Source organism: Nyctereutes procyonoides, unplaced genomic scaffold, assembly GCF_905146905.1.
Source record: "Nyctereutes procyonoides isolate TBG_1078 unplaced genomic scaffold, NYPRO_anot_genome, whole genome shotgun sequence".
NCBI lineage: Eukaryota > Metazoa > Chordata > Mammalia > Carnivora > Canidae > Nyctereutes > Nyctereutes procyonoides.
The window spans coordinates 4,975,372-4,995,140 of record NW_026575148.1 but is presented as its reverse complement, the minus strand read 5'-3'; positions in this window follow the sequence as shown (position 1 = coordinate 4,995,140).

Genomic DNA, 19,769 nt, shown 5'->3' with positions numbered 1-19,769 from the left:
AGGGGGTCTTCAGCCCTGGAAACTGAAAATGAATGGGATCCTTGAGATGCAGACATACTGGGCATTCTGCTAAGTGCAAAGTTTTGCTTTATGGTTGTGGATAGGATCTTCTCTAAGGTGCATTCCAGTCCAAGTCTTTGATATATCACATGCCATGAAATAGCCAAATCATCAAAAACATTTCCTGATCACAGATAATGATTGATGGACTTTCAGCAGTGTTTGTTACACATGTAGTTCAGACAATGAGGGGTGGCATTAGGGTTGCATTTTACCCCCATTGTAATCTTGAGAATAATATTCTTTCAATGTGATGTTCACGTATTCTACTATTTGGCAAATATGGGCCAAGAACTGGGGTAGAGTTGTATGAGAGTATATATAAAGGAGCTCTCTAGTTCAGGTGCATACTTCATCGTTTAGTACTGTCATGAAGATTCTGAGATTCAAAATATTTAGTATCATGTAGATATACAGATATCTGATCCTTTGATAGATGTCGCTTATTTTAGAAACGTTTGATGTGGGTTGCACATATACATTAAGACATTAGAATGTGGCTAAATTACTGAGGGCCATATAAAGGAGTGGGGGAGATTATTGGATCTGAAATCTAAGCTAAGGATAATTTCTACAACTGCACATTACATTTAGTTCCTGTGCAGGTCACAAAGGCCAATAAAGAAATTCCATGAGTCATGTAGTATTCATTTTCTAATAAAAGGATATATACCAGTAGGTAGGAAGAAAATGTTCCCGGAAATAAACTGTAACAGGAATCTAACTCCGGATTACTATAATAAAAGAAAATATCTTTAATAGCGGCCTTCGGAGAAGATGAAGAAAATGTATTCATATGGTCGTTTCTTACACTGACCCTTGGTACAAATCAAGAAAAATACTATATAACAATTATATGAATGTGTTTCTACAGGAAACAAAATGACATAGTCATCAGGCAGCCTGGGCCCAATGTTTTGTTGCAGCTGGAGGAGGCTGGGTACACAGCCCAGGCTTTTGGTTTGAAAACTGGCATTTCTTGGATGACTCAGTCTTGAGAGCCCAAGCCCAGACCACTGCTGATAGCATTGACACCAGTGTCACCCTCTGCAAGCTTGCCAAGACTGAGTGGTTCCTGAGCAGTTGGGGGGCCCTCCGCCTTTTCCAGTGCTGCCCGTCCATGCAGCAGCTAGCTGGGGGCCCTTTCTCCTTACTACCACTTGCCAGACTCTTTTACCTGCTGCTTGGACTCATAGTGGGGCATCAAGGGTGACTTATAGCCTAAATAAATGGAGAATTGGGGAGTATTTCAAACTGTTAACAACCAGGACGGGTAGGCCAGTATATGTCACATGTGTCTCCATAAGAAACACCAAACTCACTTAGTAATGCAATTTCCTTTTTGTGGACATTTATCATATATATTTGCTATCTTCTCCGATAGACTGGGAAGTCTATGAGGGTAGTGTCCATCTCTGGCTTATTTCTATGCCTCATAGCTCTTCGCACAGTTCTTCATACTCACTAAATAGCTGTTGAATGAATAAAGGAATGGGAGGCATTTAGTTAAATCCTTTGGGTCTACAAACATGGATGGAAATAGAGGTGTCTCGTAATGTTTTCAATCTCTGTTGATTTTAGCTAGATTAAACAGAATATTCTATCCTTTGCTGTATGAAATGATTTTTGCATTTAATTATAAAGATCTGATAGTTGAAAGTGAAAACCTGAGAAAAACAGATGTAACCAGACCCCAATCCTTGAAATACTTTCTTTTTGAGACTGAGTGCCAGCAGAAACCTCATATGAACTCAGATCACTTTGAGAGACTTGAAGGTTTCTCTTTTCTGATAGTAAATAGGATCACCATATAAACTTATTGTCTAAATTGGGACATTTTTGAGAGTGCATAGGGGCAGTTCTAATAATTATATCAGGACCACAGGCATTAGCTGAGGCTGTTTTGGGCAAATGGGAATGTATGTTCACTTAGTTATAAATATTTTTACTGTATAGACCATCAGTTGCCAAAGTAACAGTCTGCCTTCCATCTACCTCCTTCCATGGCCATGAAAGAGGCAAGAAAATCTACATTTCCCTAAATTGATTAATTATTATCTTAAAAAGATTTTTAAAAATTTATTTTAGAGAGAAAGAGAAAACAAGCAGGGAGAGAGGCAGAGGGAGGAGGAGAAGCAGACTCCCTGTCAAGCATGAAGCCCAATGTGGGGCTCAATTCCAGGACCCGGGATCATGAGGTGTCCGCTTAACCGACTGAGCCACCTAGGCATCCATCCCTTGGCTTTTTTTTTTTTTTTTTTTTAAATCTATGCAACAGATTGGGATCTTTCTTCTACTCTTTATTCCACCCTAAAGTGCATTCACCATTCCTAGTGTAAAATAGAATAAAAGAAAAATGGCATCTTTTTCATCCTTGAGTACAGAAGGCAAAAACTAACACAGAGTGTCATCAAGCCAAGTAGCCAGTGAAATTCTCAGAGAAAAAAAATTACTTCCCGGTAGATGACACTTTTAATGGTAAGCTTTAAAATTTGGCAAGATTCTCACGGGGGCGGGGGGGGGGGTGGAAAGCGGATTTAATTTTGGTGAAACACTCATCAACACTCTTTCCTTCACCGAGGCATATTTGATCTTGGCTTAGAGGAGCATAGGGGAGACAGAATGGCTGACACAAAATAAAACAGAAGACAAAATACATGGGGGTACAATTCTAGCTATCTAAGTGATCAGTCATTTGCTTGCAGTGTGAAGTGTCTGGATTTATCACAGTAATATTCTTGTTGGTCTCATTATATCCCTGCCGATGGCTGTGTCATCACTGCTGATGATCCGACTCCTCTTTGTTGGCCTTATGTGACTCAGCGACCTTCCGTAATTGAGGATGGGACGCAGCATTAAGTGCTGAGGGTGAAGCAAGTGTCTAGAGTGAGACCTTCTCTCCCCTAATAAGGGACCAAAAGTTTGTCAGAAATGATCAGCAGGTTTTCTTGGAACATTAAATGGAATGGAAATAAAGGGCCCTCCCTGTCTTCATAAATTACACAAGAGTATCCAATCTGCTCATCTTCACCCTGTAATTTGGAATGGAAAAATCTCCTGTGCATAAATTGCCTTTCCTGAATCTAACACAATTAATCCAGAAGAGAAGTGGGAATGGGTAGCAGGGTTTTTTTTTTTCCCTTCAAATTTTGTTGTTAATTAAAAAAACAATTATCAAGGATTTCTAATTACTTTATAAGTGCTGTATGGCCTGTACCTGCTCCTCAGCAAATTAGTGAGATAATGCTGGAAACATCTTATTAAACGGAATTACTCTTTCTCTGCCTTCAGATTCACACATTCACTTAATAGGCCTCTTCTCGTGCAACACCTTTGTGAAACATTTATATCCATTAAGTTATCTCACAGTTATTAGCATTGTGCATTGGTTTCTCCATGTTTTTTTTACCCAGGTCCTAGTAAATTGATAGGCTACTATAAGGATGAGTATCTTTAAAGATCCTTCCTTAGAGCAAGCAAGTATTTTGGAAATATGAATACATTTCCAGTGGAGGAAGACAGTACTTAAAAGATAAGTGTTTAAAAGAAAAGAGAGTCCTTAGAGGTCCTCAGAGAGTCCCTGGGACAAAATGGGGCTGGCAAGTGTAGGGCTAGAGGAAAAATGTGAACCACTGCAGAGTGCTGACAGGGGGCGCGTGAATGGGAGAGGCTCCAGATCCGTGTGAAATATGCTGTTCAAGGATCATGCTAGAAGGGGACTCACACACTTGAGGGTTTCATAGAATACATTAAGGTCCATAGCACATCTTTTTGAATGTGTATGGAACCAAGTCAAGAATGAGGAAGCCAGCGGCTGAAATCTGGGACATCATGATCTCATAGTGGTTTTCAATTGAATAAATTTGATGTGTAATAATTTTGTGTACGTTTCAGGTGTAGTAGGTGTTACTGTGACACGTTTATATATTGTAATAGGATTGCTGATGCAGTGATACCACGTTACATAATTAGAGCACAACATTATTGTTTACATTCATTATGCTGTGCGCTAGATTTCTATGGCTTATTTACTACTTGTGACAAGTTTGTACCCTTAAACACTCTTATCCCCCACCCCATCCCCTAGTGACCGTCATTCTACTCCCTGCTTTTTACAGGCTTAACTTTTATAGATTTCGTATGTAAGTGATGTACAGCACTTATCTTTCTGAGTCTGACTTACCTCGTTTGGCATAATGGGCACAAGGTCCAACCATGTTGTTGCAAATGGGAGAACGTCTTCCTTTCAAATTTTTTTTTATTTTCATTTATGATAGGCACACAGTGAGAGAGAGAGAGGCAGAGACACAGGCAGAGGGAGAAGCAGGCTCCATGCACCGGGAGCCCGACGCGGGACCCGATCCTGGGTCTCCAGGATTGCGCCCTGGGCCAAAGGCAGGCGCCAAACCACTGCGCCACCCAGGGATCCCATGTCTTCCTTCCTTACTGCTGAAGAATATACCAAATGTGCCACATCTTTTTTATCCATTCATCTGCTGATAGGCATTGGGGTTCTTTCCATATCTCCCCTATTTTGAATAATGCTGTGATAAACATGCAAGTGCACAGGTCTCATTAAAATTTTGTTTTCCTTTGGGTATGTACTCAGACGTGGAACTGCTGGGTTGTTTGGTAGATCTGTTTTTAATTTTTTAAGGAACCTCCATATTGTTTTCCATAGTGTTTGGACCAATTTGCATTTCCATCAACAGGGCACATGTTTTTTTGCCACACCCTTGCCCCCTCCTGTGGTCTCTTGTTTCCTTGATGACACCCATCCTAGAGCTGTGAGGTGATAGCTCACTGTGGTTTTAATTCGTATTTCCCTGGTGACACCTTCTTGAGTGACACCTTTTCATATGTGTGTTGGCTGTTTTGATGTCCTCTTTGAAAAAATGGCTATTTATTTCTTTCGTCCATTTTTAAATTGGGTTGTTTGTATTTTTGTTACTGAGTTGACCGAGTTCTTCATATATTTTGGATATTGACCCCCTATCTAATATATGGTTTGTAAAATATTTTCTCCCATTCTGTCAGTTGTCTTTTCATTTTGTTTCTTTGGCTGCGCAGAAGCTTTTGAGTTTGATGTAGTCCCATTTGTTGTTTTTTTTTCTTTTGTTGTTTATGCTTTGTGATGTCATGACCAAAAAATTACCAAGACCAGTATTGAGGAGATTTTCCCCTACATGTTCTTCCACATTTCTATGATATCAGGCATTATGTTTAAGTCGTTGATTCCACTTTGAATTAATTTTTGTAACTAGTATGAGATAGGGCTCCAATTTCATTGTTCTGTATATGTTTCTCTATTTTCCCAGCATGATTTGCTGAAGAGAGCTTCTTCCCCATTGTATATTATTAGCTCTTTTGCTGAATATTAGGTGACCATATGTCACAGTTTGATTCTGGGTTCTCTATTTTGGTGCCAGTACCGTACTGTTTTTATTCCTATGGCTTTGTAGTATAGTTTTCATCCTGGAGGCATGATACTTCTCGCTTTGTTCTTTGTCCTCAGGATTGCTTTGCCTATTTGGGGTCTTTGTGGTTCCACACAAATTTTAGGATTGTTTCTTCTGTTTTTGTGAGGAATGCCTTTGGTATTTTGATGGAATTGTGCTGAATCTGTTGATGGCTGTGTGTCATATGGCCATTCTAACAGTATTAATTTTCTAATCTGCAGACAAGATATGTCTTTCCATTTGTGTCTTCTTTGCTTTCTTTCAGCAAAGCTTTTGTACTTTTCATTGTACAGAACTTTTTGTTCCTTAGTTAAGTTTATTCCTAAGTATTTTACTGTTTCTGATGCTATTGTGAATGAAGTGGTTTTTCTTATGTCTCTTTCAGTGCTTTCTTATTAGTGAAGGGAATGCAATTCATTTCTGTATATTTATTTTGTATCCTGCCATTTTGCTGAAATTTGATTAATTCCTACAGTCTTTTTTTTAAAAAGGATTTTATTTATTCATGAGCAACACACACACACAGAGAGAGAGAGAGAGAGAGGGGGGGCAGAGGGAGAAGCAGGCTCCGTGCAGGGAGCCCGATGCGGGACTCAATCCTGGGACTCCAGGATCATGCCCTGGGCCAAAGGCAGGCACTAAACCGCTGCACCACCGGGCTGCCCTCCCACAGTCTTTTGACAGAGTTTTGGGGGGATTTTTTCATATGCAAGATCATATCACCAGCAAATAATGACAGTTCTGCTTTCTGTTGCAGGTGCCCTTCATATCTTTGTCTTTCCTAATTGCTCTAGCTAGGACTTCAGTACCATACTGGATGGGAGTGGTGAGAATGACCATTCTTACTTTGTTGCTCATCTAAGGGGAAAACTCAATTTTTTTTCCACTGAGTTTAATGTTAGCTGTGAATTTGCTGTACTTGCCCTAGATTATGTTGAAATATGGTATTTGTATACCTAGTCTATCAAGGGATTTTATAAAAGAATGTTGTATTTTGTCAAAATGCTTTTCCTACATCTATTGATATGATCATGTGAATTTTATCTTTCATTTTATTGATGTGATGTATTACATTTATTCATCTGTATTCATCAGCAACATTGGTCTATAGTTTTCTTTTCTTGTGATATCTTTATCTGGCTTTGATATTAAAGTAATGCTGATCTCTTAGAATGAGTTTGGAATCATTCCCTCCTCAATAATTTTGAAGAGTTTGAGGAAAAGTGGCTTCAATTCTTCTTAATTCTTTGATGGAATTCTCTAGTGAAGCTGACAGGTCCTGGAGTTATCTATATTGGGATTTTTTTAAAATTTCTGATTCAAATCTTTTGTTATTGGTCTGTTTAGATTTTCTAGTTCTTCCTAACTCAGTCTTGGTTGGTAGTGTATTTCTAGAAATGTATCCATGTAGTCTAGATTATGTAATTTGCTAGCATATAATTGTTCATAGAAGTCTCTTATGATTCCATTATTTCTGTAGCATCAGTTGTAATGTCATCTCTTTCATTTCTAATTTTATTTGAGTAGTCTCTCTTTTTAATAGTTAGTTTAGCTAAAGACTTGTCAATTTTGTTTCCTCTTTCAAAGAACCAGCTTTTAGTTTTCTAGATTCTTCCTACTGTTTTTCTGGTCTGCATTTCACTTAGTCCCATTCTGATCATTATGTCCCTCCTTCTGCTAACTTTGAGCTTAAATTTTTTTTTTTTTTAGGTATAAAGTTAGGTTGTTTATTTGAGATCTTTCTAATAAACTTTCCTTTCAGAACTACATTTGTGGGGCATCTGAGTGAGCATCTGCCCTTGGCTCAAGTTGTGATTCTGGGGTCCTGGGATCAAGTCCCACATCAGGCTTCTGCAGGGAGCCTGCTTCTCCCTCTGCCTATGTCTCTGCCTCTCTCTCTGTGTCTCTCATGAATAAATAATCTTAAAAAAACTACTTTTTCTGCATCCCACAATATTTGATATATTTTATTTTCATTTACATTTGTTTTAAGACAATTTTTTATTTCCCTTTTGATTTCTTTTTTGATTCAGTGGTTGCTTAGAAGTGTGTTGTTTAGTTTCCACATATTTGTAGATTTTCTCACTTTCCTTTTGTTGATTTCTAGTTTCATACCATTGTGGTCAGAGAAGATAGTTGGTATGCTTTTAGTCTTGCACTTGAGAAGACTGAGTATTCTGATGCTATTGGGTAGAATGTTCTGTATATATATCTATTAAGTCCATTTGTTCTAAACTGTGGTTTAATTCTAATGTTTCCTTGTTGATTTTCTGTCTGGATGATCTATCCATTACTTACAGTGGGGTCTTAAAATTCCCTACAATCATTGTATTATTGTCTACTTCTCCCTCAAGATTTGTTATTTATTGCTTAACATATTTCAGTGCTTGGTGTTGGGAGCATATATACTTATGATTGTTGTATCTTCTTGATGTATTGACCCCTTTATTGTTCTTTATTAAAGTATAACTTATTTTTAAATTTAATTTTATTTAAATTCAATTAACATATAGTGTATTAACATATAGTGTATTATTAGTTTCAGAGGTAGAGTTCAGTGATTCACCAGTTGTATATACCACCTAGTGTTCATTATATCACATGCCTTCCTTAATACCCATGACCCAGTTACTCCATCCCCCACCTCTCTCCCCTCTAGCAACCCTCAGTTTGTTTCTTATGATTAAGAGTCTCTTATAGTTTGTCTCCCTTTCTGATTTCATCTTGTTTTGTTTTTCCCTCCCCCTATGCTCCTCTATTTTGTTTAAGTTCCACATATGAGTGAAATCATATAATTGTCTTTCTCTGATTGACTTATTTCACTTAGCATAGTAACCTCTAGTTCTATTCACATAATTGAAAATTGCAAGACTTTTTGATGAATGAGTAATAATTTTCCATTGTGTGTGTGTGTGTGTGTGTGTGTGTGTGTGTATCATATCTTCTTTATCCATTCATCTGCTGGTGAACATCTGGGCTCTTTCCGTAGTTTGGCTATTGTGGACATTGCTGCTATACCCCTTTATTGCTTTTTTTTTTTTAAGATTTTAATTTATTTATTCATGAGACACACACACACACACACACATACATACATACATACACACACACACACAGAGAGAGAGAGAGAGAGAGAGAGAGAGAGAGAGAGAGAGGCAGAGACACAGACAGAGGGAGAAGCAAACTCCATGCAGGGATCCTGACATGGGACTTGATCCCAGGTCTCCAGGATCATGCCCTGGACTGAAGGCAGCGTTAAACCGCTGAGCCACCCGGGCTGCCCCCCTTTATTGTTATGTAGTGAGTGACCTTCTTTGTAGCTTGTTACTCATTTTGACTTGAAGTCTATTTTGTCTGATAAAAATATGGCTATGCCTACCTACTTTTCATTTCTATTTATTTGGACTATCATCTTCCATCCTTTCACTTTGAGCCTATATGTGTCTTTAGACATGAAATGGGTGTCCCATAGGCTGCATATAGTTGGATCTTGTCTTTTTTTTTCCCTCTTTCCAGACACTCTGTGCCTTTTTTTTTTTTTTTTAAGTAACCTTCTCACCCAGCATGGAGCCCCGTGCAGGGCTTGAACTCATGACCCTGACATCAAGACCTGAGCTGAGATCAAGAGTCAGATGCTTAATCAACTGAGCTATCCATGTGTCCCACACTCTGTACCTTCTGATTGATGAGTTCAATCTGTTTATATTTAGGGCCTTTATTGACATGTAACGATTTATGACTGCCATTTTATCTTTTGTTTTCTGGTAATTTCATCTATCATTTCTTTTTCCTTTTGTTTGTCTACCTTTTTTAAGTTGGTGGTTTTCCATAGTTATTTGCTCAGTCTCACCCATTTTTAATGATTTGTGTCTCTGCTCCATTCTAAATATGGGTTACAATATTCTAATTCTGACTGACTTTAACTTTAATCAGAGTTTGTGTGTTTGTTTTTGTCTTTTTATTTCACCTTGGAGAGCTCTTTTCAGCATTTCTTGTAAGGCAGGTCTAATGGTGGTGAACTCCTTCAGCTTTTGTTTGTCTAGGAAAGCTTTTATTTCTTCTTCATATCTGAGAGATAACCTTGCTGGATAGATTATTCTTGGCTGGTAGGGTTTTTATTTCTTTCATTTAAAAAAATTATTCAAGTATAATGGCCACAGTTTTTAAAATATTTTAAATATGTCATTCCACTCTCTCCTGGTCTATAGAATTTCTGCTGAGAAAACTGCTGAGAAAGCTGCTTATACCCTAACAGGGGTAACTTTGTAGATTACTGTCTTTTTTTTTCCTAACTGCCCTAAAATTCTTTATCATTAACTTTTGACAGTTTTAATAAGTTTCTTAGAGAAATTCCTTTTGTGTTGAGATAATAAGGTGTTCTATTAGCTTTGTAAACTTGTATATTTGATTCTTTCCCCAGCTTTGGGAGTTCTCAGCTATTATTTTTCTTCTTTTCTTTCTGTTCAAGTATAATTGACATGCAGTGTGATATTAGTTTCAGGTGTACAATATAATGATTCAACAATTATATACATTTCTCAGTGTCCATCAAGATAAGTGTAATCTAAATTCCCTTTATCTGTTTCATCCATTCCTCCCCGCCTCTGCCCCCCACCACATTTCCTTCTGGCAGCCACCAGTTTGTTCTCTATAGTTAAGAGTCTTTTTTTTTCTTCTTTCTTTCTTTCTTTTCTTAAATTCCATGTATTGGTAAAATCATATGATATTTGTCCCCCTCTGACTTATTTCACTTAACTCTAGGTCCTCTAGGTCCATCCACTTTGTTGTAAATGGCAAGATTCCATTTTTTTAATAGTTGAGAAATATTCCATAATATAGCTGTTATATATATACAATATATATATTATACAAACACACATATATGTACACACATACACACACTACATCTTCTTTATTTTTCTATCAATGGACACTCGGGTTTTTTCTATTTTGGCTATTGTAAATAATGCTGCAGTAACATTGGGGTATATACACTTTTTTGAATTAGTGTTTTCATTTTCTTTGGGCAATTACCCAATGGTAGATTTACTGGATCATATAGTAATTCTGTTTTTAATTTTTTGGGGAAACTCCATACTGTTTTCCACAGTGGCTGCATCAACTTGCATTCCTAATAATAGTGCACAACTGCTCCTTTTTCTTCATATCCTCATCAGTGTTTATTATTTCTCATATTTTTTATTTTAGCCATTCTGACAGTATAAAGTAATACCACATTGGTTTTAATTTTCATTTCCCTAACGATTAGTGATGTTGAGCATCTTTTCACGTCTGTTGGCCATCTGTATGCCTTCTTTGGAAAAAATGTCTATTCAAGCCTCTAGCCATTTTTTTAAAATTATTTTTTATTGGCGTTCAATTTGCCAACATTTAGAATAACACCCAGTGCTCATCCCGTCAAGTGCCCACCTCAGTGCCCGTCACCCAGTCACCCCCACCCCCCACCCACCTCCTTTCTACCACCCCTAGTTCGTTTCCCAGAGTTAGGAGTCTTTCATGTTCTGTCTCCTTTCTGATATTTCCCACTCATTTTTTCTCCTTTCCCCTTTGTTCCCTTTCACTATTTTCTATATTCCCCAAATGAATGAGACCCTATAATGTTTGTCCTTCTCCAATTGACTTATTTCACTCAGCATAATACCCTCCAGTTCCATCCATGTCAAAGCAAATGGTGGGTATTTGTCATTTCTAATGGCTGAGTAACATTCCATTGTATACATAAACCACATCTTCTTTATCTATTCATCTTTTGATGGACACCGAGACTCCTTCCACAGTTTGGCTTCTAGCCATTTTTAATCAAATTATTTATTTATTTATTTTTCAGTACTGAGTTATATAAGTTCTTTATATATTTTGGATACTAACCATTTATCAGGTCTATCATTTGCAAACATCTTTTCCCATTCAGTAGGTTGCCTCTTTGTTTTGTTGATAGTTTCCTTTGTTGTGTAAAAGCTTTTAATTTTGGTGTAGTCCTAATAGATTGATTTTGCTTTTGTTTCCCTTGCCGGCCATATCTAGAACAAGATTTCTACAGCTGATGTCAAAGAAATTATTGCCTATGTTTTCTTCCAGGAATTTTATGGTTTCAGGTGTCACATTTAGGTCTTTAATCCTGATCTATTATAACTTTAAATGTACTCTCTGCTCTCTCTCTTTTTTTTTCTAGGATACCCATGATTTTTATATTGGCTTTTCTAATTGACTCAGATAGTTCTCATAGGGTTTCTTTACTTTATAAAGATCTTTGTTCTTGATCCTCTTCCATCTGATCATTTCTACATTTTCATACTCAAGCTTGCTAATTCTCTCTTCTATATGATCTGCTCTATTTCCAGTGCATTCTAATGCATCCTTCATTTGTCTCGTTTATTGAGTTCTTTAGCTTCAGAATTGAGTTTGGTTCTTTTTTGAAAATTTCAATCTCTTTGGTAAAGTGTAACTTCTTTTCACTAATTTTACTGTTGAAGATCATTTTATTGCTCTTCTGAATTTTCTTGTAGCTTGTTGAATTTCTTCATAACACCTATTTTAAATCATCAGATTATAATAGTTCATATTTTTTATTTTAGTTGTTGGAAAATTGTCATTTCTTTTTGTGATACCATATTACCATGGTTTTTCATGGTGTTTGATGAGAAGTGCCTCTGTGGCAGCATTTGGAGTACTGAACACCTTTCTTATTTAGTCAAGGTTTTGTTTACATTGATTCTAACAATTCAACAGGTTGGTACTTAGAAGCCTTCCTTTTGTCTTCCAGAAGGTGGCGCTATAGCACAAATTTTTGGTTTCTCTTCTGGGAGCTAATTTGGGCTAAAGTTGAGTGGGTGTAAAAAAAAAAAAACAACCCAAAAAGCAAAGAGTGGTAGCAGGGGTGGGTGGTGAAGTATATACTTAGCACCTGGGACTTTGGATGCGCCCACCGCCTGGTAAAGGGATCTCCAAGTGGGGAGGTCCCAGAGGTCCATGGGACATCCTCTGGCCTCCTGAGGGCAGACAGCAGCAGCCACTTTCATTTCTATTTGACTACTTGTCTTTCCTCTCCCTCTCCCAATCATTGCAACTATCTTCAGAGGGAGCAAGTAGTCTCACCAACTGTAGCACATGTGGTTGGGCACTTTACCGCCTTAGCCCTCTGCCTCCTTTGCCAGAAAGTTTGTGTTGGTTTGTGGCCAGTCCAGTGCTGCCTTCTCTGCCATTACCTTCTCTACTGTCACCAGCTCTCCTGCCATTTCCCTCCTTCATGGCCCTTCCATGCTCCCAGACTCTCCTACAGCCCAATCCACTCCCTTTCAGATGCATAGATGGTTAGATATCTTGGATGTCTTGGTATGCTATGTAGAAGCGCCTTTTTTTTTTTTTTGGTTATGGTTGTCCAATTAATTGTAGATCAAAAGGGACAGAAACGAAAAAGGGCTCATGTTGCCATGAGACTCATAGAACTTCCATGCTCTCTCAGTTATAAAAATTTTTTAAGATCCTTTCCATGACACAATCCATTCTAGAACTACATAATACTGGAGATTTATGATATGAAGCTAAGATATATTCAAAGGTTTTTTTGAATTTCCTAAATTTGAAGTGACTTTCATTTAATCTAAATATATTTTTATTCTTTTACATAGCAGTTCACATAAGGTTCATGATAGATGGTACTCCTTGCAATTTTCTTCTTTTTTTAGTTCAGTACTCTGTAGTCCTGGGAGCTGTGTCAGGATCACAGTTTTGTTATACTAAAATGTTATGTGAGGTTTGCTAGCTTGTTCAGCAGCACAATATATGCAGGAAATCTGGGATTAAGCCTAAAATTTCCTCCCTTCTTGTCTACATCTGCAGTAATCAGTCCATTGTGCCCTGGGTATCTAACAGATATTACCCAGCCTGTAATGCTTCGGTGTCACATATGCCAAGCTGCTATTTACCAGAACAAGAGCCCCATTTTGGCATGCATTGCTCATGAAATATTTGTGGAGTGTTGGGGAAGCTATGGAAATCCTTTTATTTGTAGGATCTTAGAAGAAGAACAACAATTTATCATAAAAATAAATGGTACTGGTAGAGTTTTTAAGAGAACGCTGGGACACACCGCTTGAATTTCAGATTTGACTCAGAGATAGTTTGCAGAGATAGAGGAAAAAAACACAAATATAATTTAACAATTGTAAAATAAGCATATATTTTATTTTTTATTTTTTAAGCATATATATTTTTTAAAGATTTTATTTATTTATTCATGAGAGACGGAGAGAGAGAGAGAGAGAGAGAGAGAGAGAGAGAGAGATTGAGAGAGAGAGAGAAAGAGAGGCAGAGACATAGGTAGAGGGAGAAGCAGGCTCCATACAGGGAGCCTGATGTGCAACTTGATCCTGGGTCTCCAGGATCACACCCTGGGCTGAAGACGGCACTAAACTGCTGAGCCACCCGGGCTGCCCAAAATAAGCATATTTTTATAAATAAAAAAGTTAAAGGATTTGGGATCACCAGGTCGGAAGTGAGAGTTGAAAAGTAGTTTATAGACTGCTGAAGAAGTTGGTGGATTTTAAAGGTAGAGAATCTAATAGCCCAGTAACCATACAAACAATTGGAAAGCTTTAAAGGTAGCTTTAAAGCTACCTTTAATTTAAAAAGGAAAGGAGTAGAGGTGTCTGGGATACTAAGTTGGTTAAGTGTCTGACTTTAGGTGGTGACCTCAGGGTCCTGGAATTGAGGCTAGCATGGAGTCCCGCTGGAAGCCCTACCTAACCCCTAGCTCGTCAGGGAGTCTGGAGCACCTGCCCCTGCTCACAGGAGGAGCACTCCCTCTCAAATAAATAAATAAAACTCTTTTTAAAAAGAAAAAGAGCACAATGCCATGAATATACTTTACTGAACTATAACCTTAAGAATGGTTAAGATGGTAAATATTGTTATGTATTTTTTGCCACAATTAAAAAACATTTTTTAAAAGATTGTATTTGTTTATTCATGAGAGACATACACACACACACACACACACACACACACACACAGAGGCAGAGACATAGGCAGAGTGAGAACCGGGCTCCCAATCGGCAGCCTGATGCACAACTTGATCCCAGGACCCCGGGATCATGACCTGAGCTGAACCACTCAGCTCAGCTCAACCAGTGAGTCATCCAGGTGCCCCCCAAAACTTTTTTTAAAGTAAAAAAAGAGTAGTTTACAAATGACTTTCATTAAGACAACGAGTAAATAGATATTGGGAGGTCCTGACAAGCCTCATTGCAAGCTTCTTTGTGGCTACTTAATTTCATGAGTGATTGGATGGGTATAGGTGACCTAGGATGGGTTTTTTTGTGCCTGAGCACAGTCAGGAAAGAGATTTCTGGTATTTTGGTGAGGTGCACAGCTGGGAGCTGCAAGCAGCACAGTGCAGAGTGGGGCAGGGAGCTGGATGACAGCCAGTGCACCAAGACTGGGGAGGAGGAGCTGTGGGAACTGGGTTGGCCGACAGGACCAGCAGTGAAAACTTTTCTGCGGGGACCCCAGAAATGCTCCCAGTGGACTCTGCAGGGTGCTGGTGAGGCAGGACACTCATATTATAGGAATTTGGTACCATCAGCAAGCTTAGTCTCCTGGGGGCAGTAAGAAAAAAAATCTTCTCTGCCAGTATGCAGTAAGCACTCCTTTCACCCTTGTTCTCCCAGGAACCTTGGGCAGCTCGGAGTTAGTTATGATGACTACCTGAAATAGATGCAAAATAGAAAGTGAAGAGGGCATAGACATATTGAATTCCCTTATATAGTTTACAAAGGGCAATCAACTTACATAGATTATTTGGAATGCACTTTGTCTCCACCCTCTAGTTATAATTCCTTTAAAATTTTCCCTAGAAAGCCTCCGCTCTAAAATTTAATCCACTTAGCATTCATACGTCTCCTTATTTTGCATATTGATGTGCATGAGGCCATCCTTCCTTATGGGATGGGGCTTCCACCTTTATTTTTTGGGACCTTCCTTTTCAGTCTACGTTTTATTTATAAAATTCGTTTATAAAATTTTAGTGTTACTCTAAAATACTTCGGACAAAAGAGAATCTCAAGCATTTATTTAATAGATGAATGAGATTGAATGACCCCCTCTTAACATATTTTATGTAACAAAGAGTGATTATGTGATGATAAGTATAATGTTAATTGCTAAAATTTTTGAGATTTTAAAAAATTGATAGTCTTTTTAACGCAAGCCTAGTTATTGTATCTTTTTTTTAAAAAAATCACATCATAAAAAATATTTTAAGGTTATTTTCTTATTCGCTAAGATATCAAAATATAAATGCACTGTAAAAATTAGTGACTTATCTATAATGCAAAGATACTTTAGAATTCTTGTTCTTTTGAGTACCAATAAGTGTATGCTGCACTAAAGTGAAGTTCATAGATTTTTTTTTTGTCCCAGTAAAAGACTTTCTTCCAGAATGTACTTATTTCTGAGTTATGGTTTTCTTATTTTTATGGGATAGGGATAAAAATACCTCTTCCATTGATCTCATATGCATTTTAATTCTTAAATAATGGCTTAAATTCCTTTGTAAAGTATCAAGCCCCATTCCAGTATTAGAATACAAGGATTCTTCATTTACTCATTTGTTAATTCAAGGCATTTTCAAGCCCTTGTGTGTATGAATGCGAGGGCAAGTGCTATAGAGGCTTCAACATTACGTAAGACCTGCATTTACCTTCCTCTTAAAACAAATGTCTTTTAACTTTATACCTTCCAGAATTGTTAGTTCAAGTAGACAATATTAGAGTTTGACCAGCCACCCAAATAAGAGGGCAAATTTCAAAAATTCAGACAAAAGATACGGGAGTTCATGATGTGTCTCTTGAATGAGGAAGACTTCAGGAAGTTTGGAAAATTTTCAGTAATAGTAGTGTAGCTATAAAGTTGCAGATTAAACCAATAAAGAAAAAAAAGTGATGGTATTCAAAGAAAACGATCTTCCAATATTTGAAGGCCCATACTCTGTAAGAAACATTAGATTCATTCTGTGTAATTGGTTCCAAAGGGCAGAAGAAGACCAATGAGGGAAAATAACAAGGACATAGATTTCAGAATGTTATAAGAGAAATTTCTAATGTGCTAAGTTATACAAAACTAGAATGGGATGTCCAAGGGATAAGGAGTTTCTTGTCACTGGAAGAATTCAAGCTCAAAAGGCACTACCTCTAGCTTGAGCAGGAGACCTTTAAGGTATATTCAAATGCTGATATTCTGACTCAGTAGTTCTACTCTCAGAGTTGATTTCATTAATCTGTGAGAACCCCACTCCCTCTGCCCCCCCTTTGGACCCCCTCTCCTAGCTCCCTCCTCCTCAGAAGGCTCTGGAGTACCAGAAAGAATAAGGCTCTTTAATATTAATTCTGCTATTAAGCATGGAGAAATTCTCCCTTAAGATGAGGTTTCTATTTAAGGATAAACCCAGGGTCACAGATTTATGTTTTTACTTATCTTTCTTTTCATTTTAAATGGAACCATAAGTGTTTAATATGGTGCTCATATCATTTCATTTCATTTTCCAAATGTAAGTATGTAGCGATGGAGTGAGTCTGTTTTGCCTTGATACAGCAATTGTTTTTCCTCCTCTGTTTTCAATCAGACAGTTTTAAATTTTGGTTAGGCGTATAAACACACTGTGATGGACGACATTAATAAATAAGTATTACATGGGCTCCGCTTGAGCATTCCCGCTTCATCTTTATCTTTTTTGTTTAAATCCTGTGGGGTCTCAGAATGCTCTTTATGGAGATCAAGAAGATTAAGCAAAATTAGCTCTCAACTACATAATGGGCTTTTCTCTCCTGGCATGTGTCTCCCCTCTCTGCATATGGTGACTTCCTCTGATAGCAACAGGAGATTCACAGATGGGGGGGAATTATGTTCCAGGAGGGCACACCATGAGATTTCAGAGTTCTTGTTCATTTCTAGCAGTGTATATGCTTGAATTGGAATCAAAAATGAAAATGATAAGTAAATCAGCTGGCTTCTCAAAGACACCTCCAAATTCATCCATCTCTTAGGGCAGACTGACCTTTTCAATCTTGATATGAAGGGTAGATTTTCTAGTCTTGAGAACATCTAAGCCATAGCTTCATAAATGGATGATACCTTAAAAGAGGTTATTTTCAGAGGGAACTATACTTCACCCATGTCAAACAGTGAAATTCATGCTGTTTATAAAGTTCTCCAGAGAGAGGCTGGCTTACTCATGGGCAGAGTTGGCAGCTGCCTACATGAAATAATTTGAGGATCAATGAGAGGCCCCCATGCTTTAAAATCTATCTCCCTCATCAGTCTGCAGTGGTGCCTGAAATTTCCACCATTACTGTCATTTCTTAAAAGCCTTTAAGAGGACATATGCCCTATTATCTTGAGGGAGGTAACATTAATTAACTATATAGCATATTAGAATGGATGAGTTTTCTTGTTAATAACCCATTACAACCATTGATACCCAGTAAAGATCAGGGATATGAAGAAATAAAAGCAAGGGCAGGTAAATTTTAATGGAGAAGTAGGAGATGGTGATTCATTGTGTGAGTGTAGGGGGTAGCTCAGGTCCTACAGATGGGGGGAAGGGTGAGAAATTGAGACACATGTCATGAAATGTGTTTGTTTATTCCTTCATGTATTTATTGAGTATCTACTATGGGGATAATCAATGGGGAGAAAGAAGGAACTGGGTATTTTGTTTCCAGGTAGTAGGGTGTGCATGGCTCCAAAATGTGAGAAATGGAAAACCACAAGAAAGGTACAGAGAACAAAATTTACTTGCCTTATCATATTGTTGATCTGGGACTTACCCCTTCCAAGAAGTTCATGGTCTTGGGCCATGCCTGGGTAGCTCAGTTGGTTAAGCATCTGCCTTTGGCCCAGGTCATGATCCCAGGGTTGAGACTGAGCCCTGCATCAGGTTCCTCACTCAGCGGGGAGTTTGCTTCTCCCTCTCCCTCTGCCCCTCCCTCGGCTTATGCTTGCTCTTGCTTTCTCCCTCTCAAATAAATACATAAAATCTTTTAAAAAAGGAAGTTCATTATCTTAATGATCACTTGTAATTTCAAACTAAATTAAATACTCTTATTTGAGAGTGAAGGATGTGTCCTTAATCCTGACTCAATAAAAATGGAGAACTGGTCTTCATAACCTCTATGGAAATACTTAACTAGGATTCATATTGACCCATTAGCTACAATATCCACTGGCTATATAACTCTTTCTCTTTAGTGATTTCTTCAGAGGTATTACTTAAAATATTTTTGTCCCACCTGCAATATAATGTATCTATACTGTTTAATTGGTATCAGAGAAGTTTAAAAGCTGGAGTGAATGATTTAAGATCTCTTAGTTCAATCTTGTCACTTTAGAGATGAGAAATTGAGACACATGTCATGATATGTGTTTATTTATTCCTTCATGTATTTATTGAGTATTGACTATGTGCTAGGCACAGGGATATAGTTGAAAGTACATATAGTGTTTTCCTCATGGAGCTTATATTTTAGTGGGGGAACTTTTTAACTAAATAACTTAATTAAAAATAACAAAAGTACATATAAAATTAGTTATGGTAAGTTACTAAATGATATGTTTTATTGAGAGTTTGTTAGGGGGGAACTTTACCCTAGTGTTAAAAAACTTGTTTGCAGAAATGATGTTTGAATTAATATCTGAAGATGAGTGGAGGTTCACTAAGCAAATAGAAGAAAGGAGAAAGAGAGGACTAGGGAATGGGTAGAGATTGTGCAAAGGTCCTTTGTAGACAGTCATGGCAATGTTTAAGAAATTACCAAAGGCCTGGCTGTTTTGGAGCCTAGGGAGAAGTAAACTGAGGCTGATCAAACAGGGCTTTGTTTAGGATTTTGGACCTTATTCTAGGAGTAGAGCATGGAAGGGACTGGAGTGGGATAATGTGAGCAAGGAGGCTAAAGCAGCGATCCAGAAGAAAGCTGTTGGTGACTTGTCCAAAGCTATAGCGGTTTGGTAGGACTGGCATTACTTCTAGGTTCCTTGATTAGCACTTTTTCTTTTTACTTATAGTATATATTTGTTATGTTTTAGACTCCCCATCATCCATATATCCCACTTTCATTTTAGTAAGGGTATTTTATTCTTTTCTGCAACCGGTTCCTGTAATTTTATTGCAGTGACTTGAGCCTCAGCTCCAGGAATAGCATGTGACTCAGACTTGCCCAATGAGACCCTCAGACT